Genomic DNA, 27,519 nt, shown 5'->3' on the forward strand with positions numbered 1-27,519 from the left:
AAGTTAATCAGGTTGGCTCACAGTCTTAATCCCCATTTCACAGAGGAGGTAACTGAGGCACAGAGAAGAGAAGTGACTTGCCCAGGGTCACACAGCAGACAGGTGGCAGAACCGCGATTAGAACCCACGTCCTCTGACTCCCAAGCCCGTGCTCCTTCCACTGAGCCACATGGTAGAGAACATTATTTCTCTATCTCTGAGACACTCCCAGACAGGTCCTCCATCCCCTTTCCTTTCTCCTCTGCGGGCAGCCCCTTGTGATATTCCTTTCACAACATCCTGGAGCCCGGAGTTCCTAGGACCCAGTCTCCTACCAATATATTCCACAAATCAAGTCAGCCAGCCTGAGGCAGCCAAAGGGAAGACACTGAACTAGATGCAAGTCCACCAGCTTTTCCTGCCCTTCCCCGGAGCAGAGGAATCATGCTTTTGCAGCCAGGCCTAGCAGTCCCTGAACAAGGACTTTTGCTGAGCTGACCCCAGCATTTTCTTTAGATCCAGACTTGTTTCTTTAACCTCCCCTTCCCACCCGACCTCCCTTGGACTTCTGGAAACCTCTCAGACCCCTAGTCTGGTAGCTTGGCTTCTTCCCATATAAACTGGCCTCTGTATCCATACATGCCTTAAAAGATGGACTCGGAGCCTAAACTTTACCTCCTCATGGGTCGTTTGCAAGGCGCTTGGGCCTCAGGGAAGGTAAATGAGATTGTCAGTGAGGTCTGCTTGTGTTTTCCTGACTTATTCATTCATTCACTCATTCAATCGCATTTATTGAGCACTTATTGTGTGCAGAGAACTGGACTAAATGCTTGGGAAGTAATAATAATAATGGCATTCATTAAGCGCTTACTATGTGCAAAGCACTGTTCTAAGCGCTGGGGAGGTTACAAGGTGATCAGGTTGCCCATGGGGGGCTCACATTCTTAATCCCCATTTTACAGATGAGATAACTGGGGCACAGAGAAGTTAAGTGACTTGCCCAGAGTCACACAGCTGACAATTGGCAGAGCCGGGATTTGAACCCACAATCTCTGACTCCAAAGCCCGTGCTCTTTCCATTGAGCCACGCCGCTTCTACAAGTTGGCAACATAGAGAGACGATCCCCACCCAACAATGGGCTCACAGTCTAGAAGCGGGAGACAGACAACAAAGTAAAACATGTAGACAGGTGTCAAAATCGTCAGAACAAATGGAATTATAGCTATGTGTACATCATTAGCAAAATAAATAGAATAGTAAATATGTACAAGTAAAATAGAGTAATAATTCTGTACAAATATATACAAGTGCTGTGGGGAGGGGAAGGAGGTAGGGCTGGGGGGATAGGGAAGAGGAGAGGAAAAAGGGGGCTCAGTGTGGGAAGGCCTCCTGGAGGAGGTGGGCTCTCGTAGGGCTTTGAAGGGAGGAAGAGAACTAGCTTGGCGGATGTGTGGAGGGAGGGCATCCCAGGCCAGGGGAAGGACGTGGGACTTAGTGGATAGACCACAGGATTGGGAGTTGGAGGGTTATGGGTTCTAATCCTGACTCTGCCACTTGTCTGCTGGGTGACTTTGGGCAAGTCACTTCACTTCTTTGTGCCCCAGTTACCTCATCTGGAAAATGGGGATTGAGTGAGAGCCCCCATGTGGGACAGGGACTGTGTCCAATGCAATTTGCTTGTATTCACCCCACTGCTTATTTCAGTGCCTGGCACATATAAGTGCTTAAATACCATCATTATTATTATTATTATGAGGGAGGCCAGGGGAGAGTTGTCTTATGGAAGGGGGAGAACCTTGGAGGTGGATCAGACAAAGAATATTATCTGAAGTTACATCTCCTCCAAGAAGCCTTCCTGGTTTAAGTCCTCTTTTCATTCATTCATTCATTCAATCGTATTTATTGAGCGCTTACTGTGTGCAGAGCACTATCCTAAGTACTTGAAAAATACAATTCGGCAACAGATAGAGACAGTCTTTACGCAACAACGGGCTCACAGTCTAGAAGGGGGAGACAGACAATAAAACAAAACAAGTAGACAGGTGTCAATATCATCAAAATAAATAGAATTATAGATATATACACATCATTAATAAAATAAAGTAATAAATAGGTACAAGTATACACAAGTACTGTGGGGAGGGGAAGAGGGGAGGGCAGAGTGGGGGGGAGATGGGGAGGGAGGGAGTAGCAGAGGAAAAAGAGGGGGCTCAGTCTGGGAAGGCCTCCTGGAAGAGGTGAGTTCTCAGTAGGGCTTTGAAGGGAAGAAAAGAGCTAGTTTGGTGGATGTGTGGAGGGAGGGCATTCCAGGCCAGAGGAATGACTTGGGCCAGGGGTCGGTGGTGAGAATGAGGCATGGTGAGGAGGTTAGCGACAGGGGAACGGAGTGTGCGGGCTGGGCTATAGAAGGAGAGAAGGGAGGTGAGGTAGGAGGGGGCGAGGTGATGGAAAGCTTTGAAGCCAATAGTGAGGAGTTTTTGTTTCATACAAAGGTTGATAGGCAATCACTGGAGATTTTTGAGGAGGGGAGTGACATGCCCAGAGCATTTCTGTAGAAAGATAATCTGGGCGCAGAGTGAGGTATAGACTCAAGCAGGGAGAGGCAGGAGGATGGGAGATCAGAAAGGAGACTGATGCAGTAATCCCGTCAGGATAGGATGAGAGATTGTACCAACAGGGTAGCGGTTTCGTGATAGATGCAAATTCTGCTTGTGAGGTGGGCAAGATGACCACTGAAGGCCCCTTCTGGTCTGAAATGTCGAATTTTCTCTTCCTCTCTCTCCTTTTCCTCCCTTTCACTGCCCCCTCCCCTCCCATACATACACCAGACCTCTGAGCATGTTGATTCACTCATTCATTCAATCAAATCTATTGTGCGCTTACTGTATGCAGAGCACTGTATTAAGGGCTTGGGAGAGTCCTCCTTTCTGACCTCCCAACCTCCTGCCACCCCCCACTCCAGTCTGTACTTCACTCCACAGCCTGGATTATCTTTCTACAGAAACGTTCAGGGACATGTCACCCTCCTCTTCAAAAATCTCCATCATCATTATCATCAATCGTATTTATTGAGCACTTACTATGTGCAGAGCACTGTACTAAGCGCTTGGGAAGTACAAATTGGCAACATATAGAGACAGTCCCTACCCAACAGTGGGCTCACAGTCTAAAAGGGGGAGACAGAGAACAAAACAAAACATATTAACAAAACAAAATAAATAGAAGAAATGTGAACAAATAAAATGAATAAATAAATAGAGTAATAAATCCTTACCAAGATATATCCATATATCTGTAATGTTATTTATTTATACTGATGTCTGTTTACTTGTACTGCTATGTCTTCCCCCCTCTAGACTGTGAGCTGGTTATGGGCAGGAATTGTCTCTCTTTACTGCTGTATTGTACTTTCCCAAGCGCTTAATACAGTGCTCTGCACACAGTAAGTGCTCAATAAATATGATTGAATGAATGAATGAATGCAATACAATAATAAAAAGACGCATTCCCTGCCCACAACAGAACTTACAGTCTAGAGGGGAATGAGGGTAGGTGTCCAGGCTGGAGAAGTAAGACAGGGGGAAGCAGCATTGCCTAGAGAAGCAGTGTGGCTCAGTGGAAAGAGCCCGGGCTTTGGAGTCAGAGGTTATGGGTTCGAATCACGGCTCCACCACATGTCTGCTGTGTGACCTTGGGCAAGTCACTTAACTTCTCTGAGCCTCAGTTACCTCATCTGTAAAATGGGGATTAAGACTGTGAGCCCCATGTGGGACAACCTGATCACTTTGTATCCCCCCAGCGCTTAGAACAGTGCTTTGCACATAGTAAGCGCTTAACAAATGCCAACATTATTATTAGTAGTAGTAGTAGAAAGAGCACAGGCCTAGGAGTGAGAAGACTGGGTTCTAATCCCAGCTCTGCCACATACCTGCTGTGTGACCTTGGGCAAGTCCCTTGACTACTCTATGCCTCAGTTCCTTCATCTGTAAAATGGGGATTCAATACCTGTTTCCCCTCCTATTTAGACTGTGAACCCCATCTGGGACCTGATAACCTTGTATCTACCCTAGCACCTAGTCATTCATTCATTCAATCATATTTATTAAGCGCTTACTGTGTGCAGAGCACCGTACTAAGTGCTTGGGAAAGTACAATATGTTGCCAACTTGTACTTCCCAAGCGCTTAGTACAGAGCTCTGCACACAGTAAGCGCTCAATAAATATGACTGATTGATTGATTGATTACAATACAGCAATAAAGAGTGACAATCTGCCCACAACCAGCTCACAGTCTAGAGGAGGGGAGACAGATATCAATACAAATAAACAGACATCAATATAAATAAATAAAATTCCAGATATATACATAAGTGCTGTGGTGCAGAGAGAGGGGGGAAGAGCAAAGGGAGCAAGTCTGGGCGATACAGAAGGGAGTGGGAGATGAGGAAAAGTGGGGCTTAGTCTGGGAAGGCCTCTTGGAGGACAGGTGCCTTCAATAAGGCTTTGAAGCAGGGGAGGGTAATTGGCGGATTTGAGGAGGGAGGGTGTTTCAGGACAGAGGTAGAATGTGGGTTGGGAGTCGGCGGCAAAACAGGCGAGATGGAGGCATAGTGAGAAGGTTAGTACCAGAGGAGCAAAGTGTGTGGCCTGGGTTGTAGAAGGAGAGAAGCGAGGTGAGGTAGGAAGGGGCAAGGTGATGGAGAGCTTTAAAGCCAATGGTGAGGAGTTTTTGTTTGATAAGGAGGTGGATAGGCAACCACCACTGGAGATTTTTGAAGAGGGGGGGGGTGACATGTCCTGAATGTTTCTGTAGAAAGATGATCCAGGCAGCAGAGTGAAATATGGACTGGAGTGGGGAGAGGCAGGAGGCTGGGAGGTCAGCAAGGAGGCTGATGGAGTAATCTAGGTGGGATAGGATGAGTGACTGTATTAACATGGTAGCAGTTTGGATGGAGAGGAGTGCTTGACACATAATAAGTGCTAAACAAGTGCTTAAAAAAATAGTACATTCTTCCAAATCAGGAATTGGTAGGAGGAAATCAATCAATGGAATTTATTGAGCATTAACTATGTGCAGAGCACTGGACTAAATGCTTGGAAGAGTCCAACAGAGTTAGTAGATACAGTCTCTGCCCACAAGGAGCTTATAGTCCAGAGAGGAAGGTAGACATTAAAATAAATTGTGGATACATACTTAAGTGCTGGGAAGGAAAGGGTGGGGTGAATTTCAAGGGCTTCAAGGGTACAGATTTCTCAGATGGGGACTCTTTAGGCACTTAGACCACCATAGTGGGGCTGTCTGTCCTAACTGCCAGGGAGAAAGAGGAATTCATTTTCCCCAAGACCAGGAGGACTTTATCTTGAGATTCTCAAATAATAATAATATTGGCATTTATTAAGCACTTACTATGTGCAAAGCACTGTTCTAAGCTCTAGGGAGGTTACAGGGTGATCAGGTTGTCCCACAGGGGGCTCACAGTCTTAATCCCCATTTTACAGATGAGGTAACTGAGGCCCAGAGAAGGTAAGTGACTTGCCCAAAGTCACACAGCTGACAATTGGCAGAGCCGGGGTTTGAACCCATGACCTCTGACTCCAAAGCCCGGGCTCTTTCCACTGAGCCACGCTGCTTCACTGTAAGCTCTTTGTGGGTAAGGAACGAGTCATTCATTCATTCATTCATTCATTCAATCGTATTTATTGAGCGCTTACTGTGTGCAGAGCACTGTACTAAGCGCTTGGGAAGTACAAGTCGGCACCATATAGAGACGGTCCCTACCCAACAGCGGGCTCACAGTCTAGAGGGGGGAGACAGACAACAAAACAAAACACATTATCAAGATAAAATAAATAGAATAGTAAATATGTACAAGTAAAATAAATAGAATAATAAATCTGTACAAACATATAGACTGGTGCTGTGGGGAGGGGAAGAGGTAAGGTGAGGGGGTGGGAGGGGGAGAGGAAGGAGGGGGCTCAGTCTGGGAGCCCTTCTATAATAATAATAAAAATAATAATAATAATAATAACAACTCTGGTGCATTATACTCTCCCAAGCACTTAGTACAGGGCTCTGCATCTAATTAATGCCCAGTGCATACCAATGATGATGAGTGAAGAGCTGGTCACTGATGCTGCTGGTCCCCTGTCTTTTTGGATGCTCTCACATTCAAGGGTAGCTGGAGGAACTAAGGGATCAGAAAGGAATGGGACCTTCTACCATCCTCGCCAGGATTTGTGGGGTGAAGGAAGAGGCAGGCCCTCCCTCTTCTGCCCTTTCCCTTAGACCTTAAATTGGCCTCCGTTTAACCCTCTGCATCCTATCTTATCAGCTGAATGAGCAAGAGGAGGAGGTTGGTTGTTCAGACAGCCAGCCCCGGGGTCAGGCAATCTGTCTTCAAAGGGTCAGTGAACTGTTGGCTGAGAGCTGGAAGAAAACAACTTCAATTACAGGAAGAATATTTTGCTTTTCCTCTAGGAGCCGATGAAAGGATGAAGGAAACCAAGTCTCCTGTGCCATTTCGAGCCTCTTGGGAATGCAGATCGAGGTGAGTGGAGAGGAAATTTTCTTAAAGAATATATGGGAAATAAATCTCATTCCAGGATCCTGCTAACATCTGGAAACCAAGGAAGGAGTTAGGATTCTTTCGAACAAATGCGAATTGTAACATCAGTATGAAAAGCTAATCAGTAGTATTTATTGAGTGTCATTGCATACAGGATAATAATAATGATAATAATGATGGTATTCATTAAGTGCTTACTATGTGCCAGGCACTATACTAAGCTCTGAGGTGGACACAAGAAAATTGAGTTGACACTTTTACACTTTTACTCACACTTTTAGACTGTGAGCCCACTGTTGGGTAGGGACTGTCTCTATATGTTGCCAACTTGTACTTCCCAAGCACTTAGTACAGTGCCCTGCACACAGTAAGTGCTCAATAAATATGACTGATTGATTGATTGATTGATTGATTGGATACAGTCCCTGTCCCTTGTGGGGCTCTCAGTCTCAATCCCCATCTTATGAACGAGGTTAAGTGAGGCCCAGAGAAGTGAAGTGACTTGCCCAACCAAGGTCACACAGCAGACAAGTGGTGGAGGCGGAATTAGAACCCATGACCTTCTGATTCCCAGGCCCAAGCTCTATCCACTATGCCATGCTGCTTTTAAGTGTGGTACAGTGGAAAGAAAATGGACCTGGAAGGAAGAGGCCCTGGGTTCTAATCCTGCTTCTGTCACAAGCCTGTCATGTATCCTTAGGCAAGTCACTTAACTTCTCTGTGCTTCAAGTTCCTCATCTTTGAAATGGGCATTAAACATCCGTTTTCCCTCCCTAGCCCCAGTTGGGTCAAGGACTCTGTCTGACTTGATTATCTTATATTCATTCAATTCATTCAATTGTATTTACTGAGCACTTACTGTGTGCAGAATATCTACCCTAACGCTTAGTTCAGTGGTTGGCATATAATAACAAGAGAATTGCGGTTTTTGTTAAGCACTTACTATTCCAAGTATTTCATGTAGAACACTATCAGTCAGCTGTATTTATTGAGCTCTTACTGTGTAAATACGATTCATTCAATCGTATTTATTGAGCGCTTCCTGTGTGCAGAGCACTGTATTAAGCGCTTGGGAAGAACAAGTTGGCAACATATAGAGACAGTCACTATCCACAGTCTAGAAGGGGGAGACAGACAACAAAACAAAACATATTAACAAAATAAAATAAATAGAATAGTAAATATGTACAAGTAAAATAGAGTAACAAATCTGTACAAACATATATACAGGTGCTGTGGGGAGGGGAAGGAGGTAGGGCGGGGGGGTGGGGAGGGGGAGAGGAAGGAGGGGGCTCAGTCTGGGAAGGCCTCCTGGAGGGGGTGAGCTCTCAGTAGGGCTTTGAATGGAGGAGGAGAGCTAGCTTGGCGGATGTGAGGAGGGAGGGCATTCCAGGCCAGGGGGAGTCAGAAGGACCTGGGTTCTAATTTCGGCTCAACCACATGTCTGCTTACGGTCTTAATCCTCCTATTACAGCTGAAGGAATTGAGGCACAGAGAAGTGAAGTGACTTGCCCCAGGTCACACAGATGTGTGGAGGAGCCGGGATTCGAGCCCAGGTCCTCTGACTCTCAGGCCGGTGCTCTTGCCACTAGACCAGGCTACTTCTGCAGCTGGTATGCTTCAGGGCATATGTACTACAACATGCTTGTTGAGGAAAGTCAACCTCAATAATATGTGTGTTTATGCATATGCGTATATGTAACATGTAACTCCACAACCCAGTGCTTAGAACAGTGCTTTGCACATAGTAAGCCCTTAATAAATGCCATCATTACTATTACATAAAATAAATGTAGCTTCTTCAAGGTGCCTGGAATCTGGGATTCTTTCATGCCTGAATTAGTTTAGAAACGCCCTTTGTGTCATTTAATTTTAATTACGCTCCCATGGCTTGGGCCTGGATTTTCTATCATGATTGTCTCAGATATGTATATGCCATTAATAATAATAATAATGGCATTTACTAAGCGCTTACTATGTGCAAAGCACTGTTCTAAGCACTGGGAAGGTTACAAGGTGATCAGGTTGTCCCACGGTGGGCTCACAGTCTTAATCCCCATTTTACAGATGAGGGAACTGAGGCCCAGAGAAGTTAAGTGACTTGCCCAAAGTCACACAGATGACAGCTGGTGGAGCCGGGATTTGAACCCATGACCTCTGACTCCAAAGCCTGTGCTCTTTCCACTGAGCCACACTGCTTCTGCTTACATGGGAATGCGGTTCCTGGATGCATACGCGTGAATAACAAATCTATTTTTCTCACGTGGCTCTACGCCAATAATGGTGCCCTTATTTATCCAGTTCTGTTGGACTCCCTAAACCTTCGAGGAGAGCAATTCTATAGCTTGAACGAGTTGAAATCTTGGCTGCGACAACTCTTCTGGGCCCTTAGCCCAGAGGCAGAAATCTTGTCTTTGGGCTGACACCGGCCCGGGGCGCAGACGGTGGATTCAGCTGGCCTGACTCAGACTCGGTGACCGCTGCTTTTCCTGGCCTTCAGATTTGCATTGCATTTTTGAGTAACGATGGCCCCTCTGGCCAGCTGAGGACCAGTTGACTTGGTTCAGTGAGGTTTCACCTCCTTGTCTGAGAGGGCATCAGCGGAGAATTTGCTCCCACAGTGACAAGATTTGGTTTTGGATTTTTCGGTTTGGGCCGTGAGGACAGCTGGGGGCCAATCAATCATATTTATTGAGCGCTTACTGTGTGCAGAGCACTGTACTAAGCGCTTGGGAAGTACAAGTTGGCAACATATAGAGACAGTCCCTACCCAACTGTGGGCTCAAGCTGGAACTCCTGTAAACCTTGGACCATAAGGTACAGCCTCTGTTCTTTTGGCTTGGCTGAGTAAGGCCGAAACCCACCCGTTTGGTAGCTTTGAGTTATCCTGCCCCATCGCTTGCTCTTATGACGGCAATAGTAACCATTGCATTTATTAACTGCTTACTATGAGTCAAGGAATTTGCTAAGCACGGGGTAAAAACCAAATGCTCTTGGCTTGCTAGCCATGCATGCTGGATGGGGAACAGTCCCCTCGTTATGTATGGTTATTCTGTTGCATTGTACTCTCCCAACCACTTAGTACGGTGCTCTGCACATAGTGAGCACTCAATAAATACCATTGATGATGATGATTGATGAACACACCCAAACCCTCACCCACACCCCACCTTTATAGACTACCATGACATCCAGGCCCCCTTACCATATCCAAAGCCCTATTTGTGCAGGCATTTGTACAAGAAGTGAAAAGGAAGGCAAATTTGACACATATGAACAGAAAGGAAAAGAACAAAGAAAACTAAATGGAGACAATGCCTAGCTTGATGAATGAGGACAATGGGTGAGAGAGAGTGGAGAGATGGGTGGGGAAAGAGACAGTCCGAACACCATTTTCATTTTATGGCACTAACTGTAGGAGTTGGGGTCTTTGAAATGAGGCCAAAAGGCCCCCATTAAGTGGAGTGGACTGACTTCCCAGGGTAATTCCGATAGGGAAAGTGAGGTTTTCTTCATTTGGTTTGGGAGAGAGGACATTCCTAGGCCAGGGAAGGATGGGGGAAAATGGGCCGGGGGTGGGGGGTGGGGGAGAAGGAGGGAGGAAGGTTAAAAAAAAAAAGGAGAAATAAGTTTATAGTGTGCTAGTTGGTAAAGAGAGCCACTGAAGAGACCACCAAACACCAGTGTTTAATATAGTAGAGGAAATTGGTCACCTCAGCTGGATTTCCCTTGAACAAAGTTAGACTCAGCAAACCTAGGACTTTCTCCATTAATCAGAGGAAGCAAATCAGACCAGTTGATCAGGGGAATTTTGGCCTCTTGAATAGGTTCACAGAGGAAGGGAAGGGGAGGATGGAGGGCAGATCTGAGGTGGGGCTGGGGTGCCAAGACCCCCGGGAAGTTTTATTTGACACTAGGTGCCTTGGGGTGCAGAGTATCAATTCTTTAGGATGGGAGAGGCCATTTGAAGCTCCTCACTTGATTGCTTCCCAGTCGTTCCCCTCACCCACGCTCACCCCGAAGAGGAGCTCAACGTTCAGCTCATGTTCCACCACACCTTCCCATATCCCCTCTGGCTTGCCCCTTGCATTGGGCACCAGTCTACAAATGTGGCAACCATGGAAGGCGAGGTTCTTTCTGATCTGTTAACTCTTCAAAGCTTTCTTAATCAATGAATGGTATTTGTTGAGCACCTACTAGGTGCAGAGAACTGTACTAAGCGCTTGGGGGAGTACATTATAGCAGAATTGGTAGACATATTCCTTGCCTACAAGGAGCTTACAGTCTGGAGGAATCACTCCTAACCTCTCCCTAGCCCCATCTCACTTGCGCCCTCATAAATGCCCCTCCCGCTTCTTATCCACACGCTCAAAATTTAAGTTGGCTGATGCCCAGAGGGTGCTCAGTTAGGTAAGGACCTGAAACTGAGTGGCGAGAGGGAGAACCGCTGGCTACTGTAGTAATAATAATAATAATAATAATAATAATAATAATAATAATGGCATTTATTAAGTGCTTACTATGTGCAAAGCACTGTTCTAAGCGCTGGGAAGGTTACAAGGTGATCAGGTTGTCCCACAGAGGGCTCACAGTATTCATCCCCATTTTACAGTTGAGGTAACAGGCCCAGAGAAGTTAACTGCCTTGCCCAAGGTCACACAGCTGACAGTTGGAGGAGCCGAGATTTGAACCCGTGACCTCTGACTCCAAAGCCCAGGCTCCTTCCACTGAGCCACACTGCTTCAGTAGTGTGAGTAGTATTGTGAGAAGCAACGTGAAGCAAGAGCCCGGGCTTGGGGGTCAGAGAACGTGGGGTGAGGGGCGGCTCTGCCACTTGTCTGCTGTGTGACCTTGGGCAAGCCACTTCACTTCTCTGGGCCTCAGTTACCTCATCTGGAAAATGGGGATGAAGACTGCGAGCCCCAGGTGGGGCACCCTGATTACCTTTGTATTTACCCCAGTGTTTAAAACAGTGCTTGGCACATAATAAGTGCTTAACAAATACCATAATAATTATTAGTAGTATCCACAAAGCCCAGCCCGACCCAGCCGGCTCCTCTCTGATGTCACTGGCAGAGCAGGGACAAGAGGGAGGAGTTCTTCAGAAGGGTTAAAAGTCAGCCAGAGATCTTCCAATATGATAATTAATTCATTCATTCAGTTGTATTTATTGAGCGCTTACTGTGTGCAGAGCACCGGACTAAGTGCTTGGGAAGTACAAGTTGGCAACATATAGAGACGCTCCCTACCCAACAATGGGCTCACAGTCTAGAAGGGGGAGACAGACAACAAAACATGTAGACAGGTGTCAAAGTCATCTTGTCTTCTGGGATTCCCCTGTTGGGTTTCCCTGGAAACCTGGGGCAGCAGAGGCCACCCTAACTCAGACTCTCTGCTGCCTGACTCAATACATGCCCTGTTCCACGTAAACCACCTTGACGAAGTCCAAGATCAATGGCTTTTCCTGAATTGAGTTTTAGCTGAGGAAAGGGTAGGTCACGGCTGCTTGGTTTTCAGTCCCTCCTCCCCATTCATTCATTCATTCATTCATTCAATCGTATTTATTGAGCGCTTACTGTGTGCAGAGCACTGTACCAAGCTCTTGGGAAGTACAAGTTGGAAACAAAAAGAGACGGTCCCTACTCAACAATGGGCTCACAGTCTAGAAGGGGGAGACAGACAACAAAACAAAACATGTGGACAGGTGTCAAGTCATCAGAATGCCCCATCCTCCTCCCCACTCTCCAGGCCCTTGGGTGGCTATTGAGGGCTAATTTGGGATCTTGGCCCTTCACCCCCTTCCCTCTGCAATCAATCAATCAATCTATCTATCACTTAATTGTATTTATTGAGCACTTACTCTGTACAGAACCCTGAATTAAATGCTTGGGAGAGTACAATATAATGGATTATAAAGCCCTACTGAGAGCTCACTTCCTCCAGGAGGCCTTCCCAGACTGAGCCCCCTTGTTCCTCTCCTCCTCCCCATCTCCCCCACCCTACCTCCTTCCCCTCCCCACAGCACTTGTATATATTTGTACAGATTTATTACTCTATTTTACTTGTACATATTTACTATTCATTTCATTAATGATATGCACCTAGCTTTATTTCTATTTATTCTGATGACTTGACACCTGTCCACATGTTTTGTTTTGTTGTCTGTCTCCCCCTTCTAGACTGTGAGCCCACTGTTGGGTAGGGACTGTCTCTACATGTTGCCAGCTTGTACTTCCCAAGCACTTAGTCCAGTGCTCTGCACACAGTAAGCGCTCAATAAATACAATTGAATGAATGAATGAATGGATTTGGTAGGCACATTCCCTGCCCACAATGAGCTCCCAGTCTAGAGGGAAAGAGATCATCAGGCCCCACCTGGGGCTCACAGTCTAAATAGGAGGGAATACAGGGATTGAATCCCCATATTGCAGATGAGGGAACTGAGGCACAGAGAATTGAAGTGACTTGCCCAAGAACACCCAGCAGGCAGGTGGCAGAACCGGGATTAGAACCCAGGTCCTCTGACTCAGAGGCCTGTGCTCTTTCCACTAGACTGTGAGCCCACTGTTGGGTAGGGACTGTCTCTATATGTTGCCAACTTGTACTTCCCAAGCGCTTAGTACAGTGCTCTGCACACAGTAAGTGCTCAATAAATATGATTGATTGATTGATTGCCACTAGGCCATGCTACTGCTATAGTGGGTGCTCTCTCTATTGGGTTGGTGTCACAGAGCAGATAAAGCTGCTCCCTCATTTCCATGGTGTTGCTGGATTTGGGGGCAGTTGGGCTTGTAGAAAGTCCCTGGTTGGAGAGGTATTATCCAAAAACAGAGCTCCTGCTCACCCTGTCCGTGTTCGGCCCACCAAGTCTGTGTGATAAATTGTCTTTTTCTTGAGTCTATTGGTCTCCTTCTGTCTGCCTCCTCCTCTGTGTGTGTGTGTGTGTCTGTCTCTGAGCGTCTCTGCCTTTCTGGGTTTCCCTGACTCTGTCTATCTCGCTCTATCTCTCACTTAGTCTGGCAGTCTGTCTTCCTGCTTTTTTGTCTGTGCCCTTTCCAAAGCTTCAGACTCTGTCACTGGTTTCCCGACCGTTTTTTATCACTGGAGAGCCCCATCCAAAGGCGGGTAGTCAGTTCTGCCTTCCTGGGTTTGGCTGCAAAAAGACCTAAAAATACCGGGCCCGGATCCCAGATCCCCAAGAAGTAAGCTCGCTGTGGGCAGGGAATGTGTCTGTTTATTGTTGTATCGTACCCTCCCAACCGCTTAGTCCATGCTCTGTACACAGTAAATACACAGAAAACACCATTGAATGAATGAATTAAGGCTTTGGAGCTGTCGGAGCTTAATTCACTCATTCAATGGTATTTACTGTGTATTTACTGTGTACAGAGCATGGACTAAGTGGTTGGGAGAGTACGATACAACAATAAACAGACACATTCTCTGCCCACAACGAGCTTACTTCTTGGGGATCTGGGACAAGAAGGATGGTGAAGGGCTGGAGGGCTGGAAAAAGAGTGGAGGGGGGCTCGTGGGAAGCCCAGGAGCACAGATGCCCCTTTTTATGGTAATTGTTAAGCTCTTACTATGTTCCAGTCACTGTACTAACTGCTGGGGTAGAAGCGTGGCTTAGTGGAAAGAGCATGGGCTTTAGAATCAGAGGACGTGGGTTCTAATCCCGGCTCCGCCACTTTTGTGATCTTGGACAAGCCACTTAACTTCTCTGTGCCTCAGTTACCTCATCCGTAAAATAGGGGATTAAGACTGTGAGCCCCACGTGGGACAACCTTGCATCTACCCCACCGCTTTGAACAGTGCTTGCCACATAGTAAGCGCTTAACAAATACCATAATACCATACAATACCAGCACTTAGAACAGTGCTCCAGTGCTTAGAACAGTTCTTGGCACATAGTAAGCACTTAACAAATACCATCATCATTATTATTATGCTAGCCGATCAGGTTGGACACAGTCCCTGTACCACCTGGGGTTCGCAGTCTCAATCCCCATTTTACAGATGAGGAAACTGAGGCGCAGAGAAGTGAAGGGACTTGTCCAAGGTCACACAGCAAGACAAGTGCCCCTCCCACAGGGATAGCTGAGAAGGGAGCGATCTGAGGGGAGAAGGAAATAGCGGAAAGAGTGATGCTGTCAGCAGCAGAGGCGGATCAATCAATCAATCAATCAATCGTATTTATTGAGCGCTTACTGTGTGCAGAGCACTGTACTAAGTGCTTGGGAAGTACAAGTTGGCAACATATAGAGACAGTCCCTACCCGACAGTGGGCTCACAGTCTAAAAGGGGAAGACAGAGAACAAAACCAAACATACTAACAAAATAAAATAAATAGAATAGGCAGATGTGGGGAGGGGGCTCTCCTCCGTTCCTCTGGCCCGGCTCCCCGCCCAGTCCAACCCTGGGGAGTGTCTGGGTTTTGTTTTGTTATCTATATCCCCTTTCTAGACTGTGAGCCCGTTGTTGGGTTGGGACCGTTTCCATATGTTGCCGACTTGTACTTCCCGAAAGCTTAGTCCAGTGCTCTGTACACAGTAAGCGCTCAATAAATATTCATTCATTCATTCAATATTCATTCAATCGTATTTATTGAGCACTTATTGTGTGCAGAGAACTGGACTAAATGCTTGGGAAGTACAAGTCGGCAACATAGAGAGATGGTCCCCACCCAACAATGGGCTCACAATCTAGAAGGGGGAGACAGATAACAAAACAAAACATGTAGACAGGTGTCAAAATAGTCAGAACAATTAGAATTAAAACTATATGCACATCATTAACAAAATAAATAGAATAGTAGATATGTACAAGTAAAATAGAGTAATAAATCTCTACAAATATATACAAGTCCTGTGGGGAGGGGAAGGAGGTAGGACGGGGGGATGGGGAGGAGGAGAGGAAAAAGAGGGCTCAATCTGGGAAGGCCTCTTGGAGGAGGTGAGGTCTCAGTAGGGCTTTGAAGGGAGGAAGAGAGCTTGGTGGATGTGTGGAGGGAGGGCATTCCAGGCCATGGGGAGGACGTGGGCCGGGGGTCGATGGCGGGACAGGCGACTACGAGGCCCGGTGAGGAGGTTAGCGGCAGAGGAGCGGAGGGTGCGGGCTGGGCTGGAGAAGGAGAGAAGGGAGGTGAGGTACGAGGGGGTGAGGTGATGGACAGCCTTGAAGCCGAGGGTGAGAGAGTGAGGGGTTTTTGCTTGATTCGAAGCGTTGACAGGCAACCACTTCTAGACTGTTCCCCCTTCTAGACTGTGAGCCCATTGTTGGGTAGGGACCGTCTCTATATGTTGCCAACTTGTACTTCCCATGCGCTTAGTCCAGTGCAGAACACACAGTAAGCACTCAATAAATACGATTCTATTTATTTAATTTTGTTAATATGTTTTGTTTTGTTGTCTGTCTCCCCCTTCCAGACTGTGAGCCCGCTACAGTAAGCTCTCAGTAAATACGATTCAGTTTATTTAACTTTGTTAATATGTTTTGTTTTGTTCTCTGTCTCCCCCTTCTAGACTGTGAGCCCACTGTTGGGTAGGGACCGTCTCTAGATGTTGCCAACTTGTACTTCCCAAGCGCTTAGTACAGTGGTCTGCACACAGTAAGTGCTCAAGTGTGGCTCAGTGGAAAGAGCATGGGCTTTGGAGTCGGAAGTCATGGGTTCGAATCCCGCCTCCACCACGTCTGCTGTGTGACCTTGGGCAAGTCACTTTTCTCAGAGCCTCAGTTACCTCATCTGTAAAATGGGGATTAAGACTGTGAGCCCCATGTGGGACAACTTGATCACCTTGTATCCCCCCAGCGCTTAGAACAGTGCTTTCCACATAGTAAGTGCTTAACAAATGTATTCATCATTATTATTATTATTATTATTATTAATAAATATGATTAGAGAAGCAGCGTGGCTCAGTGGAAAGAGCATGGGCTTTGGAGTCAGAGGTCATGGGTTCAAATCCCGGCTCCGCCAATTGTCAGCTGTGTGACTTTGGGCAAGTCACTTCACTTCTCTGTGCCTCAGTTCCCTCGTCTGGAAAATGGGGATTAAGATTGTGAGCCCACGTGGGACAATCTGATCACCTTGAATCCCCCCAGTGCTTAGAACAATGCTTTGCACATAGTAAGCGCTTAACAAATACCATCATCATTATTATTATTATTATTATAAGAGAAGCAGCATGGCTCAGTGGAAAGAGCATGGGCTTTGGAGTCAGAGGTCATGGGTTCGAATCCTGCTCCGCCAATTGTCAGCTGTGTGACTTTGGGCAAGTCACTTTCATTCATTCAATCGTATTTATTGAGCGCATTTACTGTGTGCAGAGCACTGTACTAAGCGCTTGGGAAGTTCAAGTTGGCAACATATAGAGACGGTCCCTACCCAACAGTGGGCTCACAGTCTAGAAGTGAGAAGCAGCAGCGTGGGGCTTTGGAGTCAGAGGTCATGGGTTTGAATCCCAGCTCCACCACGTCTGCTGTGTGACCTTTGGCAAGTCACTTAACTTCTCTGAGCCTCAGTTACCTCATCTGTAAAATGGGGATGATGACTGTGAGCCCCACGTGGGACAACCTGATCACCTTGTATCCCCCCTAGCGCTTAGAACAGTGCTTTGCACATAGTAAGCGCTTAACAAATGCCATTGTTATTATTATTATTATTAGAAGTGGGCTCACAGTCTAGTCACTCAACTTCTCTGAGCCTCAGTTCCCTCATCTGGAAAATGGGGATTAAGACTGTGAGCCCCCTGTGGGACAACCTGATCACTTTGTAGCCCCCCAACGCTTAGAACAGTGCACATAGTAAGCGCTTAACAAATACCATCATTATTATTATTATTATTATATGAATGAATGAACCAGTGGAGATTTTTGAGGAGGGGTGTGACACCCAGTAAGCGCTCAATAAATAGGACTGAATGAGTGAATGCACATTGTAAGCGCTTAACAAATACCATCATTATTATACAAATGAATGAACCAGTGGAGATTTTTGAGGAGGGGAGTGACACCCCGTAAGCGCTCAATAAATAGTACTAATGAGTGAATGCACATAGTAAGCGCTTAACAAATACCATCATTATTATTATTATTATACGAATGAATGAACCAGTGGAGATTTTTGAGGAGGGGAGTGACACCCAGTAAGCGCTCAATAAATAGGACTGAATGAGTGAATGCACATAGTAAGCGCTTAACAAATACCATCATCATTATTATTATTATTATACGAATGAATGAACCAGTGGAGATTTTTGAGGAGGGGAGTGCCACCCCAGTAAGCGCTCAATAAATAGGACTGAATGAGTGAATGCACATAGTAAGTGCTTAACAAATACCATTATTATTATTATTCTTATACGAATGAATGAACCAGTGGAGATTTTTGAGGAAGGGAGTGACACCCGGTAAGCGTTCAATAAATAGGACTGAATGAGTGAATGCACATAGTAAGCGCTTAACAAATACCATCATTATTATTATTATTATACGAATGAATGAACCAGTGGAGATTTTTGAGGAGGGGAGTGCCACCCCAGTAAGCGCTCAATAAATAGGACTGAGTGAATGCACATAGTAAGCGCTTAACAAATACCATCATTATTATTATTATACGAATGAATGAACCAGTGGAGATTTTTGAGGAGGGGAGTGCCACCCCAGTAAGCGCTCAATAAATAGGACTGAATGAGTGAATGCACATAGTAAGCGCTTAACAAATACCATCATTATTATTATTATACGAATGAATGAACCAGTGGAGATTTTTGAGGAGGGGAGTGCCACCCCAGTAAGCGCTCAATAAATAGGACTGAATGAGTGAATGCACATAGTAAGCACTTAACAAATACCATCATTATTATTATTATACAAATGAATGAACCAGTGGAGATTTTTGAGGAGGGGAGTGCCACCCCAGTAAGCGCTCAATAAATAGGACTGAATGAGTGAATGCACATAGTAAGCGCTTAACAAATACCATCATTATAATTATTATACGAATGAATGAACCAATGGAGATTTTTGAGGAGGGGAGTGACACCCCAGTAAACGCTCAATAAATAGGACTGAATGAGTGAATGCACATAGTAAGCGCTTAACAAATACCATTATTATTATTATTAGTAGTAGTAGTAGTAGTATTACTATCATATGAATGAACCAGTGGAGATTTTTGAGGAGGGGAGTGACACCCCAGTAAGTGCTCAATAAATAGGACTGAATGAGTGAATGCATATAGTAATTGCTTAACAAATACCATTATTATTATTATTATTATTATTATTATTATTATTATTATTATTATTATTATTATTATACGAATGAATGAACCAGTGGAGATTTTTGAAGAGGGGAGTGACACCCCAGTAAGCGCTCAATAAATAGGACTGAATGAGTGAATGCACATAGTAAGCGCTTAACAAATACCATCATTATTATTATTATTATTATATGAATGAATGAACCAGTGGAGATTTTTGAGGAGGGGAGTGACACTCAGTAAACGCTCAATAAATAGGACTGAATGAATGAATGACTGAAGGCTCAGCGCATCATGGCGGCCCCGCGCTGGAGGCCTGAGGCGGGGCCTGTGGGGGCGGGGCCGCCTGCCTCAGGTAGGTGAGCCCGGCTCCCGCGCGCCCCCTGCCGGTCCGGAAAGCGCCCATCGGCTCCTCGGGGTCAAGCACGGTCGGCGCGCCTGCGCACTTCTGCTCCGGCCGCGCGCCAGAGCCGGCCCCCGGGAGCGCGCACGTGCGTACGTGCGCGTGCACGCCGCCCTGAGGCGACGGCCTACCTCGCTTCACTAGCCATTGAGGGCCCAACCCGGCCCTTCAGTAGCCGCCATAATAATAATAATAATAGCATTTATTAAGCGCTTACTATCATCATCATCATCAATCATATTTATTGAGCACTTACTACGTGCAGAGCACTGTACTAAGCGCTTGGGAAGTACAAATTGGCAACATATAGAGACAGTCCCTACCCAACAGTGGGCTCACAGTCTAAAAGGGGGAGACAGAGAACAAAACCAAACATACTAACAAAATAAAATAAATAGGACAGATATGTACAAGTAAAATAAATAAATAAGTAAATAGAGTAATAAATATGTACAAACATATATACATATATACAGGTGCTGTGGGGAAGGGAAGGAGGTAAGATGGGGGGGAATGAACCCCCCATCTTAACCCCCCAATTACTATGTGCAAAGCACTGTTCTAAGCCCTGGGGAGGTTACAAGGTGATCAGGTGGTCCCACGTGGGGCTCACACTCTTCATCCCCATTTTACAGATGAGGTAACTGAGGCACGGAGAAGTGAATGAAATACTATTGAATGAGTGAAAGTGACTTGCCCAAAGTCACACAGCTGACAGTTGGCGGAGCAGGATTCGAACCCATGACCTCTGACTCCAAAGCCCATGCTCTTTCCACTGAGCCATGCTGCTTCTCTTATAATAATAATAATAATGATGATGGTATTTGTTAAGCGCTTACTATGTGCAAAGCACTGTTCTAAGCACTGGGGGATCACCTACAAGGTGATCAGGTTGTCCCACGTGGGTTCACAATCTTAATCCCCATTTTCCAGACGAGGGAACTGAGGCACAGAGAAGTGAAGTGACTTGCCCAAAGTCACACAGCTGACAATTGGTGGAGCTGGGATTTGAACCCATGACCTCTGACTCCAAAGCCCACACTCTTTTCCACTGAGCCATGCCATCTCAACTTCCCCATCTTATCTCACCTCCCTTCTCTCCTTCCACACCCTAACCCAAACCCTCCGCTCCTCTGGTGCCGCTCACCTCCTCACTAGGCCTCGTTCTTGCCTCTCATTCATTCATTCAATCGTATTTATTGAGCGCTTACCGTGTTCAGAGCACTGGACTAAGCGCTTGGGAAGGACAAGTCGGCATCATAGAGAGACGGTCCCTACCTGACATTCATTCATTCAATCGTATTTATTGAGCACTTACCGTGTGCAGAGCACTGGACTAAGAGCTTGGGAAGTACAAGTCGGCAATCAATCAATTGTATTTATTGAGCACTTACTGTGTGCAGAGCACTGGACTAAGCGCTTGGGAAGTACAAGTTGGCAACATATAGAGACGGTCCCTACCCAACAGCGGGCTCACAGTCTAGAAGGGGGAGACAGAGAACAAAACCAAACATATTAACAAAATAAAATAAATAGAATAGATATGTACAAATAAAATAAATAAATAAATAGAGTAATAAATATGTACAAACATATATACAGGTGCTGTGGGGAAGGGAAGGAGGTAAGACGGGGGTTGGAGAGGGGGACAAGGGGGATGGTCCCTACCCGACATTCATTCATTCATTCAATCGTATTTATTGAGTGCTTACCGTGTGCAGAGCACTGGACTAAGCGCTTGGGAAGTACAAGTCGGCAACATAGAGAGATGCTCCCTACCTGACATTCATTCATTCATTCAATCGTACCCAACAGCGGGCTCACAGTCTAGAAGGGGGAGACAGATAACGAAACAGAACATATTAACAAAATAAAATAAATAGAATAAATATGTACAAATAAAATAAATAAATAGAGTAATTAATTCGTACAAACATATATACAGGTGCTGTGGGGAGGGGAAGGGGGTAAGACAACAAAACAAAACGTGGACAGGTGTCAAGTCATCAGAACAAACAGAATTAAAGCTAAATGTACATCATTAACAAAATAAATAGAATAGCAAATATGTACAAGTAAAATAGAGTAATAAATCTGCACAAGCATATATACAGGTGCTGTGGGGAGGGGAAGGAGGTAGGGCGGGCGGAATGGGGAGGAGGAGAGGAAAAGGGGGACTCAATCTGGGAAGGCCTCTTGGAGGAGGTGAGCTCTCAGTAGGGCTTTCAAGGGAGGAAGAGAGCTAGCTTGAAGGATGTGCGGAAGGAGGGCATTCCAGGCCAGGGGGAGGACGTGGGCCGGGGGTCGATGGTGGGACATGCTAGAAGGAGGCCCGGTGAGGAGATTAGCGGCAGAGGAGCAGAGGGTGTGGGCTGGGCTGGAGAAGGAGAGAAGGGAGGTGAGGTAGGAGGGGGCGAGGGGATGGACAGCCTTGAAGCCCAGGGTGAGGAGTTTTTGCCTGATGCGTAGGTTGATTGGTTATCTCACCTCCCTTCTCTCCTTCCACACCCTAACCCAAACCCTCTGCTCCTCTGGTGCCGCTCACCTCCTCACTGTACCTCGTTCTCGCCTGTCATTCATTCATTCAATTGTATTTATTGAGCGCTTACTGTGTGCAGAGCACTGGACTAAGCGCTTGGGAAGTACAAGGTGGCAACATATAGAGACGGTCCCTGCACAGGGGACAGCGGGTTCACAGTCTAGAAGGGGGAGACAGACAACAAAACAAAACATATTAACAATATAAAATAAATGGAATAAATATGTACAAGTAAAATAAATAGAGTAATAAATATGTACAAACAAATACATATATACATATTCCCACCGTCGACCCCCTGCCCACGTCCTTCCCCTGGCCTGGAATGCCCTCCCTCCACACATCCTTCAAACTAGCTCTCTTCCTCCCTTCAAAGCCCTACTGAGAGCTCACCTCCTCCATGAGGCTTTCCCAATCTGAGCCCCCTTTTCCCTCTCCTCCTCCCCACCACCCCGCCCTACCTCCTTCCCCTCCCCACAGCACAGAATTATTACTCTATTTATTTTACTTGTACATATTTACTATTCTATTTATTTTGTTAATGATGTGCATATAGCTATAATTCTATTTGTTCTGATGGTTTTGACACTTGTCTACATGTTTTCTTTCGTTCTCTGTCTCCCCCTTTTAGACTGTGAGCCCGTTCATTGATTCATTCAATCGTATTTATTGAGCGCTTACTGCATGCAGAACACTGTACTAAGCGCTTGGGAAGTACAAGGTGGCAACATATAGAGACGGTCCCTACCCAACAACGGGCTCACAGTCTAGAAGGGGGAGACAGACAACAAAACAAAACATGTGGACAGGTGTCAAGTCGTCACAACAAATAGAATTATAGCTAAATGCACAATGTTGGGTAGGGGCCGTCTCTGTTGCCGACTTGTACTTCCCAAGCGCTTAGTACAGTGCTCTGCACACAGTAAGCCCTCAAATAAGATTGAATGCCATCAAAATAGATAAATAGAATTAAGGATCATTAATAGAGTAGCACGGGCTTTGGAGTCAGAGGTCATGGGTTCAAATCCCAGCTCCACCAATTGTCAGCTGTGACTTTGGGCAAGTCACTTCTCTGTGCCTCAGCTACCTCATCTGTAAAGTGAGGATTAAGACTGTGAGCCCTCCCGTGGAATAAAAATGTACAAATATACACAAGTGCTGTGGGGCGGGGAAGGGGTAGAGCAGAGGGAGGGAGTAAGGGTGATGGGGAGGAGGAGCAGAGGAAGAGGGGGGACTCAGATTAAACCCCCTTTCCTCAGCTCCCCCTCCCTTCCATGTCACCACGACTTGCTCCCTTCACTCTTCCCCCCATCCCCGCCCCACAGCACTTACATATATATGTAGATATCTATAATTCTATTTATTTACATTGATGCCTGTTTACTTGTATTGATGTCTGTCCACCCCCCGCCCCCGCCCACCCAGACTGTGAGCCCATTGTGGGCAGGGATTATCTCTCCTTATTGCTGCACTGTACTTTCTAAGCGTTTAGTACAGTGCTCTGCACACAGTAAGCGCTCAAGAAATATGATTGAATGAATATTCGGTTCCCCGGTCACCTCTCCGGGCTCCATCGGCCTGATGCTGCAGGCCGGGCTGACCTGAAGCGAGGGCCACGGCCTCCGGGCATCCTCTGGCCAAGGAGGCCACGTGCCAAGCCTCTCGGTGGGAAGCGGCCTTTGTGCCTCCACCTCTGGATCTCCTCGTCTCCCTCTCCATCCTCCCCATCTTACCTCCTTCCCTTCCCCACAGCACCTGTATATATGTATATATGTTTGTACATATTTATTACTCTATTTATTTTATTTGTGCATATCTATTCTATTTTATTTTGTTAGTATGTTTGGTTTTGTTCTCTGTCTCCCCCTTTTAGACTGTGAGCCCACTGTTGGGTAGGGACTATCTCTAAATGTTGCCAACTTGTACTTCCCAAGCGCTTAGTACAGTGCTCTGCACACAGTAAGCGCTCAATAAATACGATTGATTGATTGGATCTAGCAGCATGACGTAGTGAGAAGCAGCGTGGCTCAGTGGAAAGAGCACGGGCTTGGGAACCAGAGGTCATGGGTTCTAATCCCGACTCTGCCGCTTGTCAGCCGTGTGACTCTGTGCAAGTCACTTAACTTCTCTGTGCCTCAGTTACCTCATCTGTAAAATGGGGATTAAGACTGTGAGCCCCACGTGGGACAACCTGATCACCTTGTATCCCCCCCAGCGCTTAGAACAGTGCTTCACACATAGTAAGTGCTTAACAAATGCCATCACTATTATTATTATAGAGCACTGGCCTAGGAGTCAGAAAGTCATGGGTTCATTCATTCATTCCATCGTACTTATTGAGTGCTTACTGTGTGCAGAGCACTGTACTAAGCGCTTGGGAAGTACAAGTCGGGAACATATAGAGACGGACCATACCCAACAACGGGCTCACAGCCTAGAAGGGGGAGACAGACAACAAAACAAAACATGTAGACAGGTGTCAAAATCGTCAGAACAAATAGAATTATAGCTATATGCACATCATTAATAAAATAAATAGAGTAGTAAATATGTAAAGTAAAATAGAGTAATAAATATGTACGGCTCCGCCACTTGTCTGCTGTGTGGCCTTGGGCAAGTCACTTCACTTCTCTATGCCTCAGTTCCCTCCTCTGTAGGGAGTCTCTGTGGGACAGGGATTATGCCCAACCCAATTTGCTTGTATCCACTCCAGTGTCTGGCACATAGTAAGCACTTAACAAATACTGTTCCATATCTATACTCACTCCCTTGGTGAACTCACTCGCTCCCACGGCTTCAACTGTCATCTCTACGCTGATGACACCCAAATCTACATCTCTGCCCCTGCTCTCTCTCCCTCCCTTCAGGACATCTCCGTCTGGATGTCTGCCCGCCATCCAAAACTCAATATGTACAAGACTGAACTCCTTATCTTCCCTCCCAAACCCTGCCCTCTCCCTGACTTTCCCATCACTGTTGACGGCACTACTATCCTTCCCGTCTCACAAGCCCGCAACCTTGGTGTCATTCTCGACTCTGCTCTCTCATTCACCCCTAGCATCCAATCCGTCACCAAGACCTGCCGGTCTCACCTCCGCAACATCACCAAGATCTGCCCTTTCCTCTTCACCCAAACCGCTACCCTGCTGGTTCAATATCTCACCCTATCCCGACAGGATTACTGCATCAGCCTCCTCTCTGATCTCCCATCCTCCTGTCTCTCCCCACTATAGTCTATACTTCACGCTGCTGCCCGCATCATCTTTGTGCAAAAACGCTCTGGGCATGTTACTCCCCTCCTCAAAAATCTCCAGTGGCTGCTTGTCAACTTACATATCAAGCAAAAACTCCTCACTGTCGGCTTCAAGGCTCTCCATCACCTTGCCCCCTCCTACCTCACTTCCCTTCTCTCCTACAGCCCAGTCCACACCCTCCGCTCCTCTGCCACTAACCTCCTCACTGTACCTCGTTCTCGCCTGTCCCGCCTTCGACCCCTGGCTTGGAATGCCCTCCCTCCACATATCTGCCAAGCTAGCTCTCTTCCTCCCTTCAAAGCCCTACTGAGAGCTCACCACCTCCAAGAGGCCTTCCCAGATTGAGCCCCCTTTTTCCTCTCCTCCTCCCCGCCCTACCTCCTTCCCCTCCCCTCAGCACCTGTATATATGTTTGTACAGGTTTATTACTCTATTTATTTTACTTGTACATATTTACTATTATATTGATTTTGTCAATGATGCTCACCTAGCTTTAATTCTATTTGTTCTGACGACTTGACACCTGTCCACATGTTTTGTTTTGTTGTCTGTCTCCCCCTTCTAGACTGTGAGCCCGTTATTGGATAGGGACCGTCTCTATATGTTGCCGACTTGTACTTCCCAAGCGCTTAGTCCAGTGCTCTGCACACAGTAAGCACTCAATAAATACGATTGAGTGAATGAATGAAAATACCATTATTCTTATTTCTCCACGACCTGGGCGGGCGGAGGTGTCAGGGCGCACCCACCCCTCTAGGACTGGCGGCTTCAGACTTCATCCTCCGGGGCATTTGAGCCCTGAAAACTCGTTATGGGAGGGGGACGTGTTCGTTATTTCTGTCGTATTGTACTCTCCCAGGCGTTTAGTATAGTACTCCGCACATAGTAAGCGCTCCATAAACACCACTGATTGATTGATTGACCCTTACGGTTCTGGGGCAACGCCCCAGGGAGTCTGTTAAGTGGACTTGAAAGAAAGCCCAAAGTAGTTCAGGACTGGCCGGGATTTATAGTGAAAACCCTGTGTTTGAGTGCTGTGCAGTTCTAATGGATAAATAATATTACTATTAATATTTGTTAAGAGCCTTCTACGTGCTGGACACTGTACGAAGCGCTGATTATTTTACTTGTACATATTTACTATTGTGTTTATTTTGTTAATGATGTGCATATAGCTATAATTCTATTTATTCTGACGGTTTTGACACCTGTCTTCATGTTTAGTTTTGTTGTCCGTCTCCCCCACCCCTTCTAGACTGTGAGCCCGTCGTTGGGTAGGGACCGTTTCTATATGTTGCTGATTTGTACTTCCCAAGCGCTTAGTCCAGTGCTCTGCACACAGTAAGCGCTCAATAAATACGATTGAATGAATGAGAGAAGAAAAGCCAGTGTCCGCCGGGCACCATGGGCAGGGCTGCCACCATCGTCCCGAGCTCGGAAAACTCTAGCTTGTAATTACTCTTCTCTCTGCTGTTATTTAATTGCTGTGGAGCAGCGTTTGGGGGTCAAATAATTAAATAACGGTGGGTGTCAGCTCCGCAGAATGTGTATCCAAGAGGCCTGCCGCTTCCATTCATTCAATCAATCGTATTTATTGAGCGCTTACTGTGTGCAGAGCACTGTACTAAGCGCTTGGGTAATACAAGTCAGCAACATATAGAGACGGTCCCTACCCAACAACGGGCTCACGGTTTAGAAAGGGGAGACAGACGACAGAACAAAACATGTAGACAAGGTGTCAAAATCGTCAGAACAAATAAAATTATAGCTATGTGCACATCCAGGCTCCACCAACTGTCAGCTGTGCGACTTTGAGCAAGTCACTTCAGTTCTCTGTGCCTCAGTTCCCTCATCTGTAAAATGGGGATGAAGACTGTGAGCCCCCTGTGGGGCAACCTGATCTCCTTGTAACCGCCCCAGCGCTTAGAACAGTGCTTTGCACATAGTAAGCGCTTAATAATTGCCATCGTTATTATTATTATTATTATCATTAACAAAATAAATAGAATAGTAAATATGTACAAGTGAAATGAAGCAGCGTGGCTCAGTGAAAAGAGCCCGGGCTTGGGAGTCAGAGGTCATGGGTTCTAATCCTGGCTCCGCCACTTGTCAGCTGACTTTGGGCAAGTCACTTCACTTCTCTGGGCCTCAGTTACCTCATCTGTAAAATGGGGGTGAAGACTGTGAACCCCATGTGGGACAACCTGATGACCCTGTATCTCCCCCTCCCCCAGCGCTTAGAATAGTGCCTGGCACATAGTAAGCTCTTAAAAAATACTATGATGATGATGATGATGACTAGAGTAATAAATCTGTTCAGATATATACAAGTGCTGTGGGGAGGGGAAGGAGGTAGGGCCGGGGGGGAGGAGAGGAAAAAGGGGGCTCAGTCTGGGAAGGCCTCCTGGAGGAGGTGAGCTCTCTGAAGGGCTTTGAAGGGAGGAAGAGAGCTGGCTTGATGGATGAACAGAGGGAGGGCATTCCAGGCCAGGGGAAGGACATGGGCCAGGGGTCT

General features: G+C 46.3%; 1 protein-coding gene across 1 annotated transcript in view; it reads left to right on the top strand.

Annotated features, from left to right (window-relative positions):
* Positions 1-6,462: 6,462 nt before the first annotated feature.
* PIK3CD (phosphatidylinositol-4,5-bisphosphate 3-kinase catalytic subunit delta) overlaps positions 6,463-27,519 on the top strand; it is a 51,045-nt gene continuing 29,988 nt past the window's right edge. Inside the window, exon 1 of the mRNA XM_038747117.1 lies at positions 6,463-6,528. The gene's annotated coding sequence lies outside the window, so the exon portion shown is untranslated. The remainder of the gene's footprint in view (positions 6,529-27,519) is intronic.

This window comes from Tachyglossus aculeatus, chromosome 5, assembly GCF_015852505.1.
Source record: "Tachyglossus aculeatus isolate mTacAcu1 chromosome 5, mTacAcu1.pri, whole genome shotgun sequence".
NCBI lineage: Eukaryota > Metazoa > Chordata > Mammalia > Monotremata > Tachyglossidae > Tachyglossus > Tachyglossus aculeatus.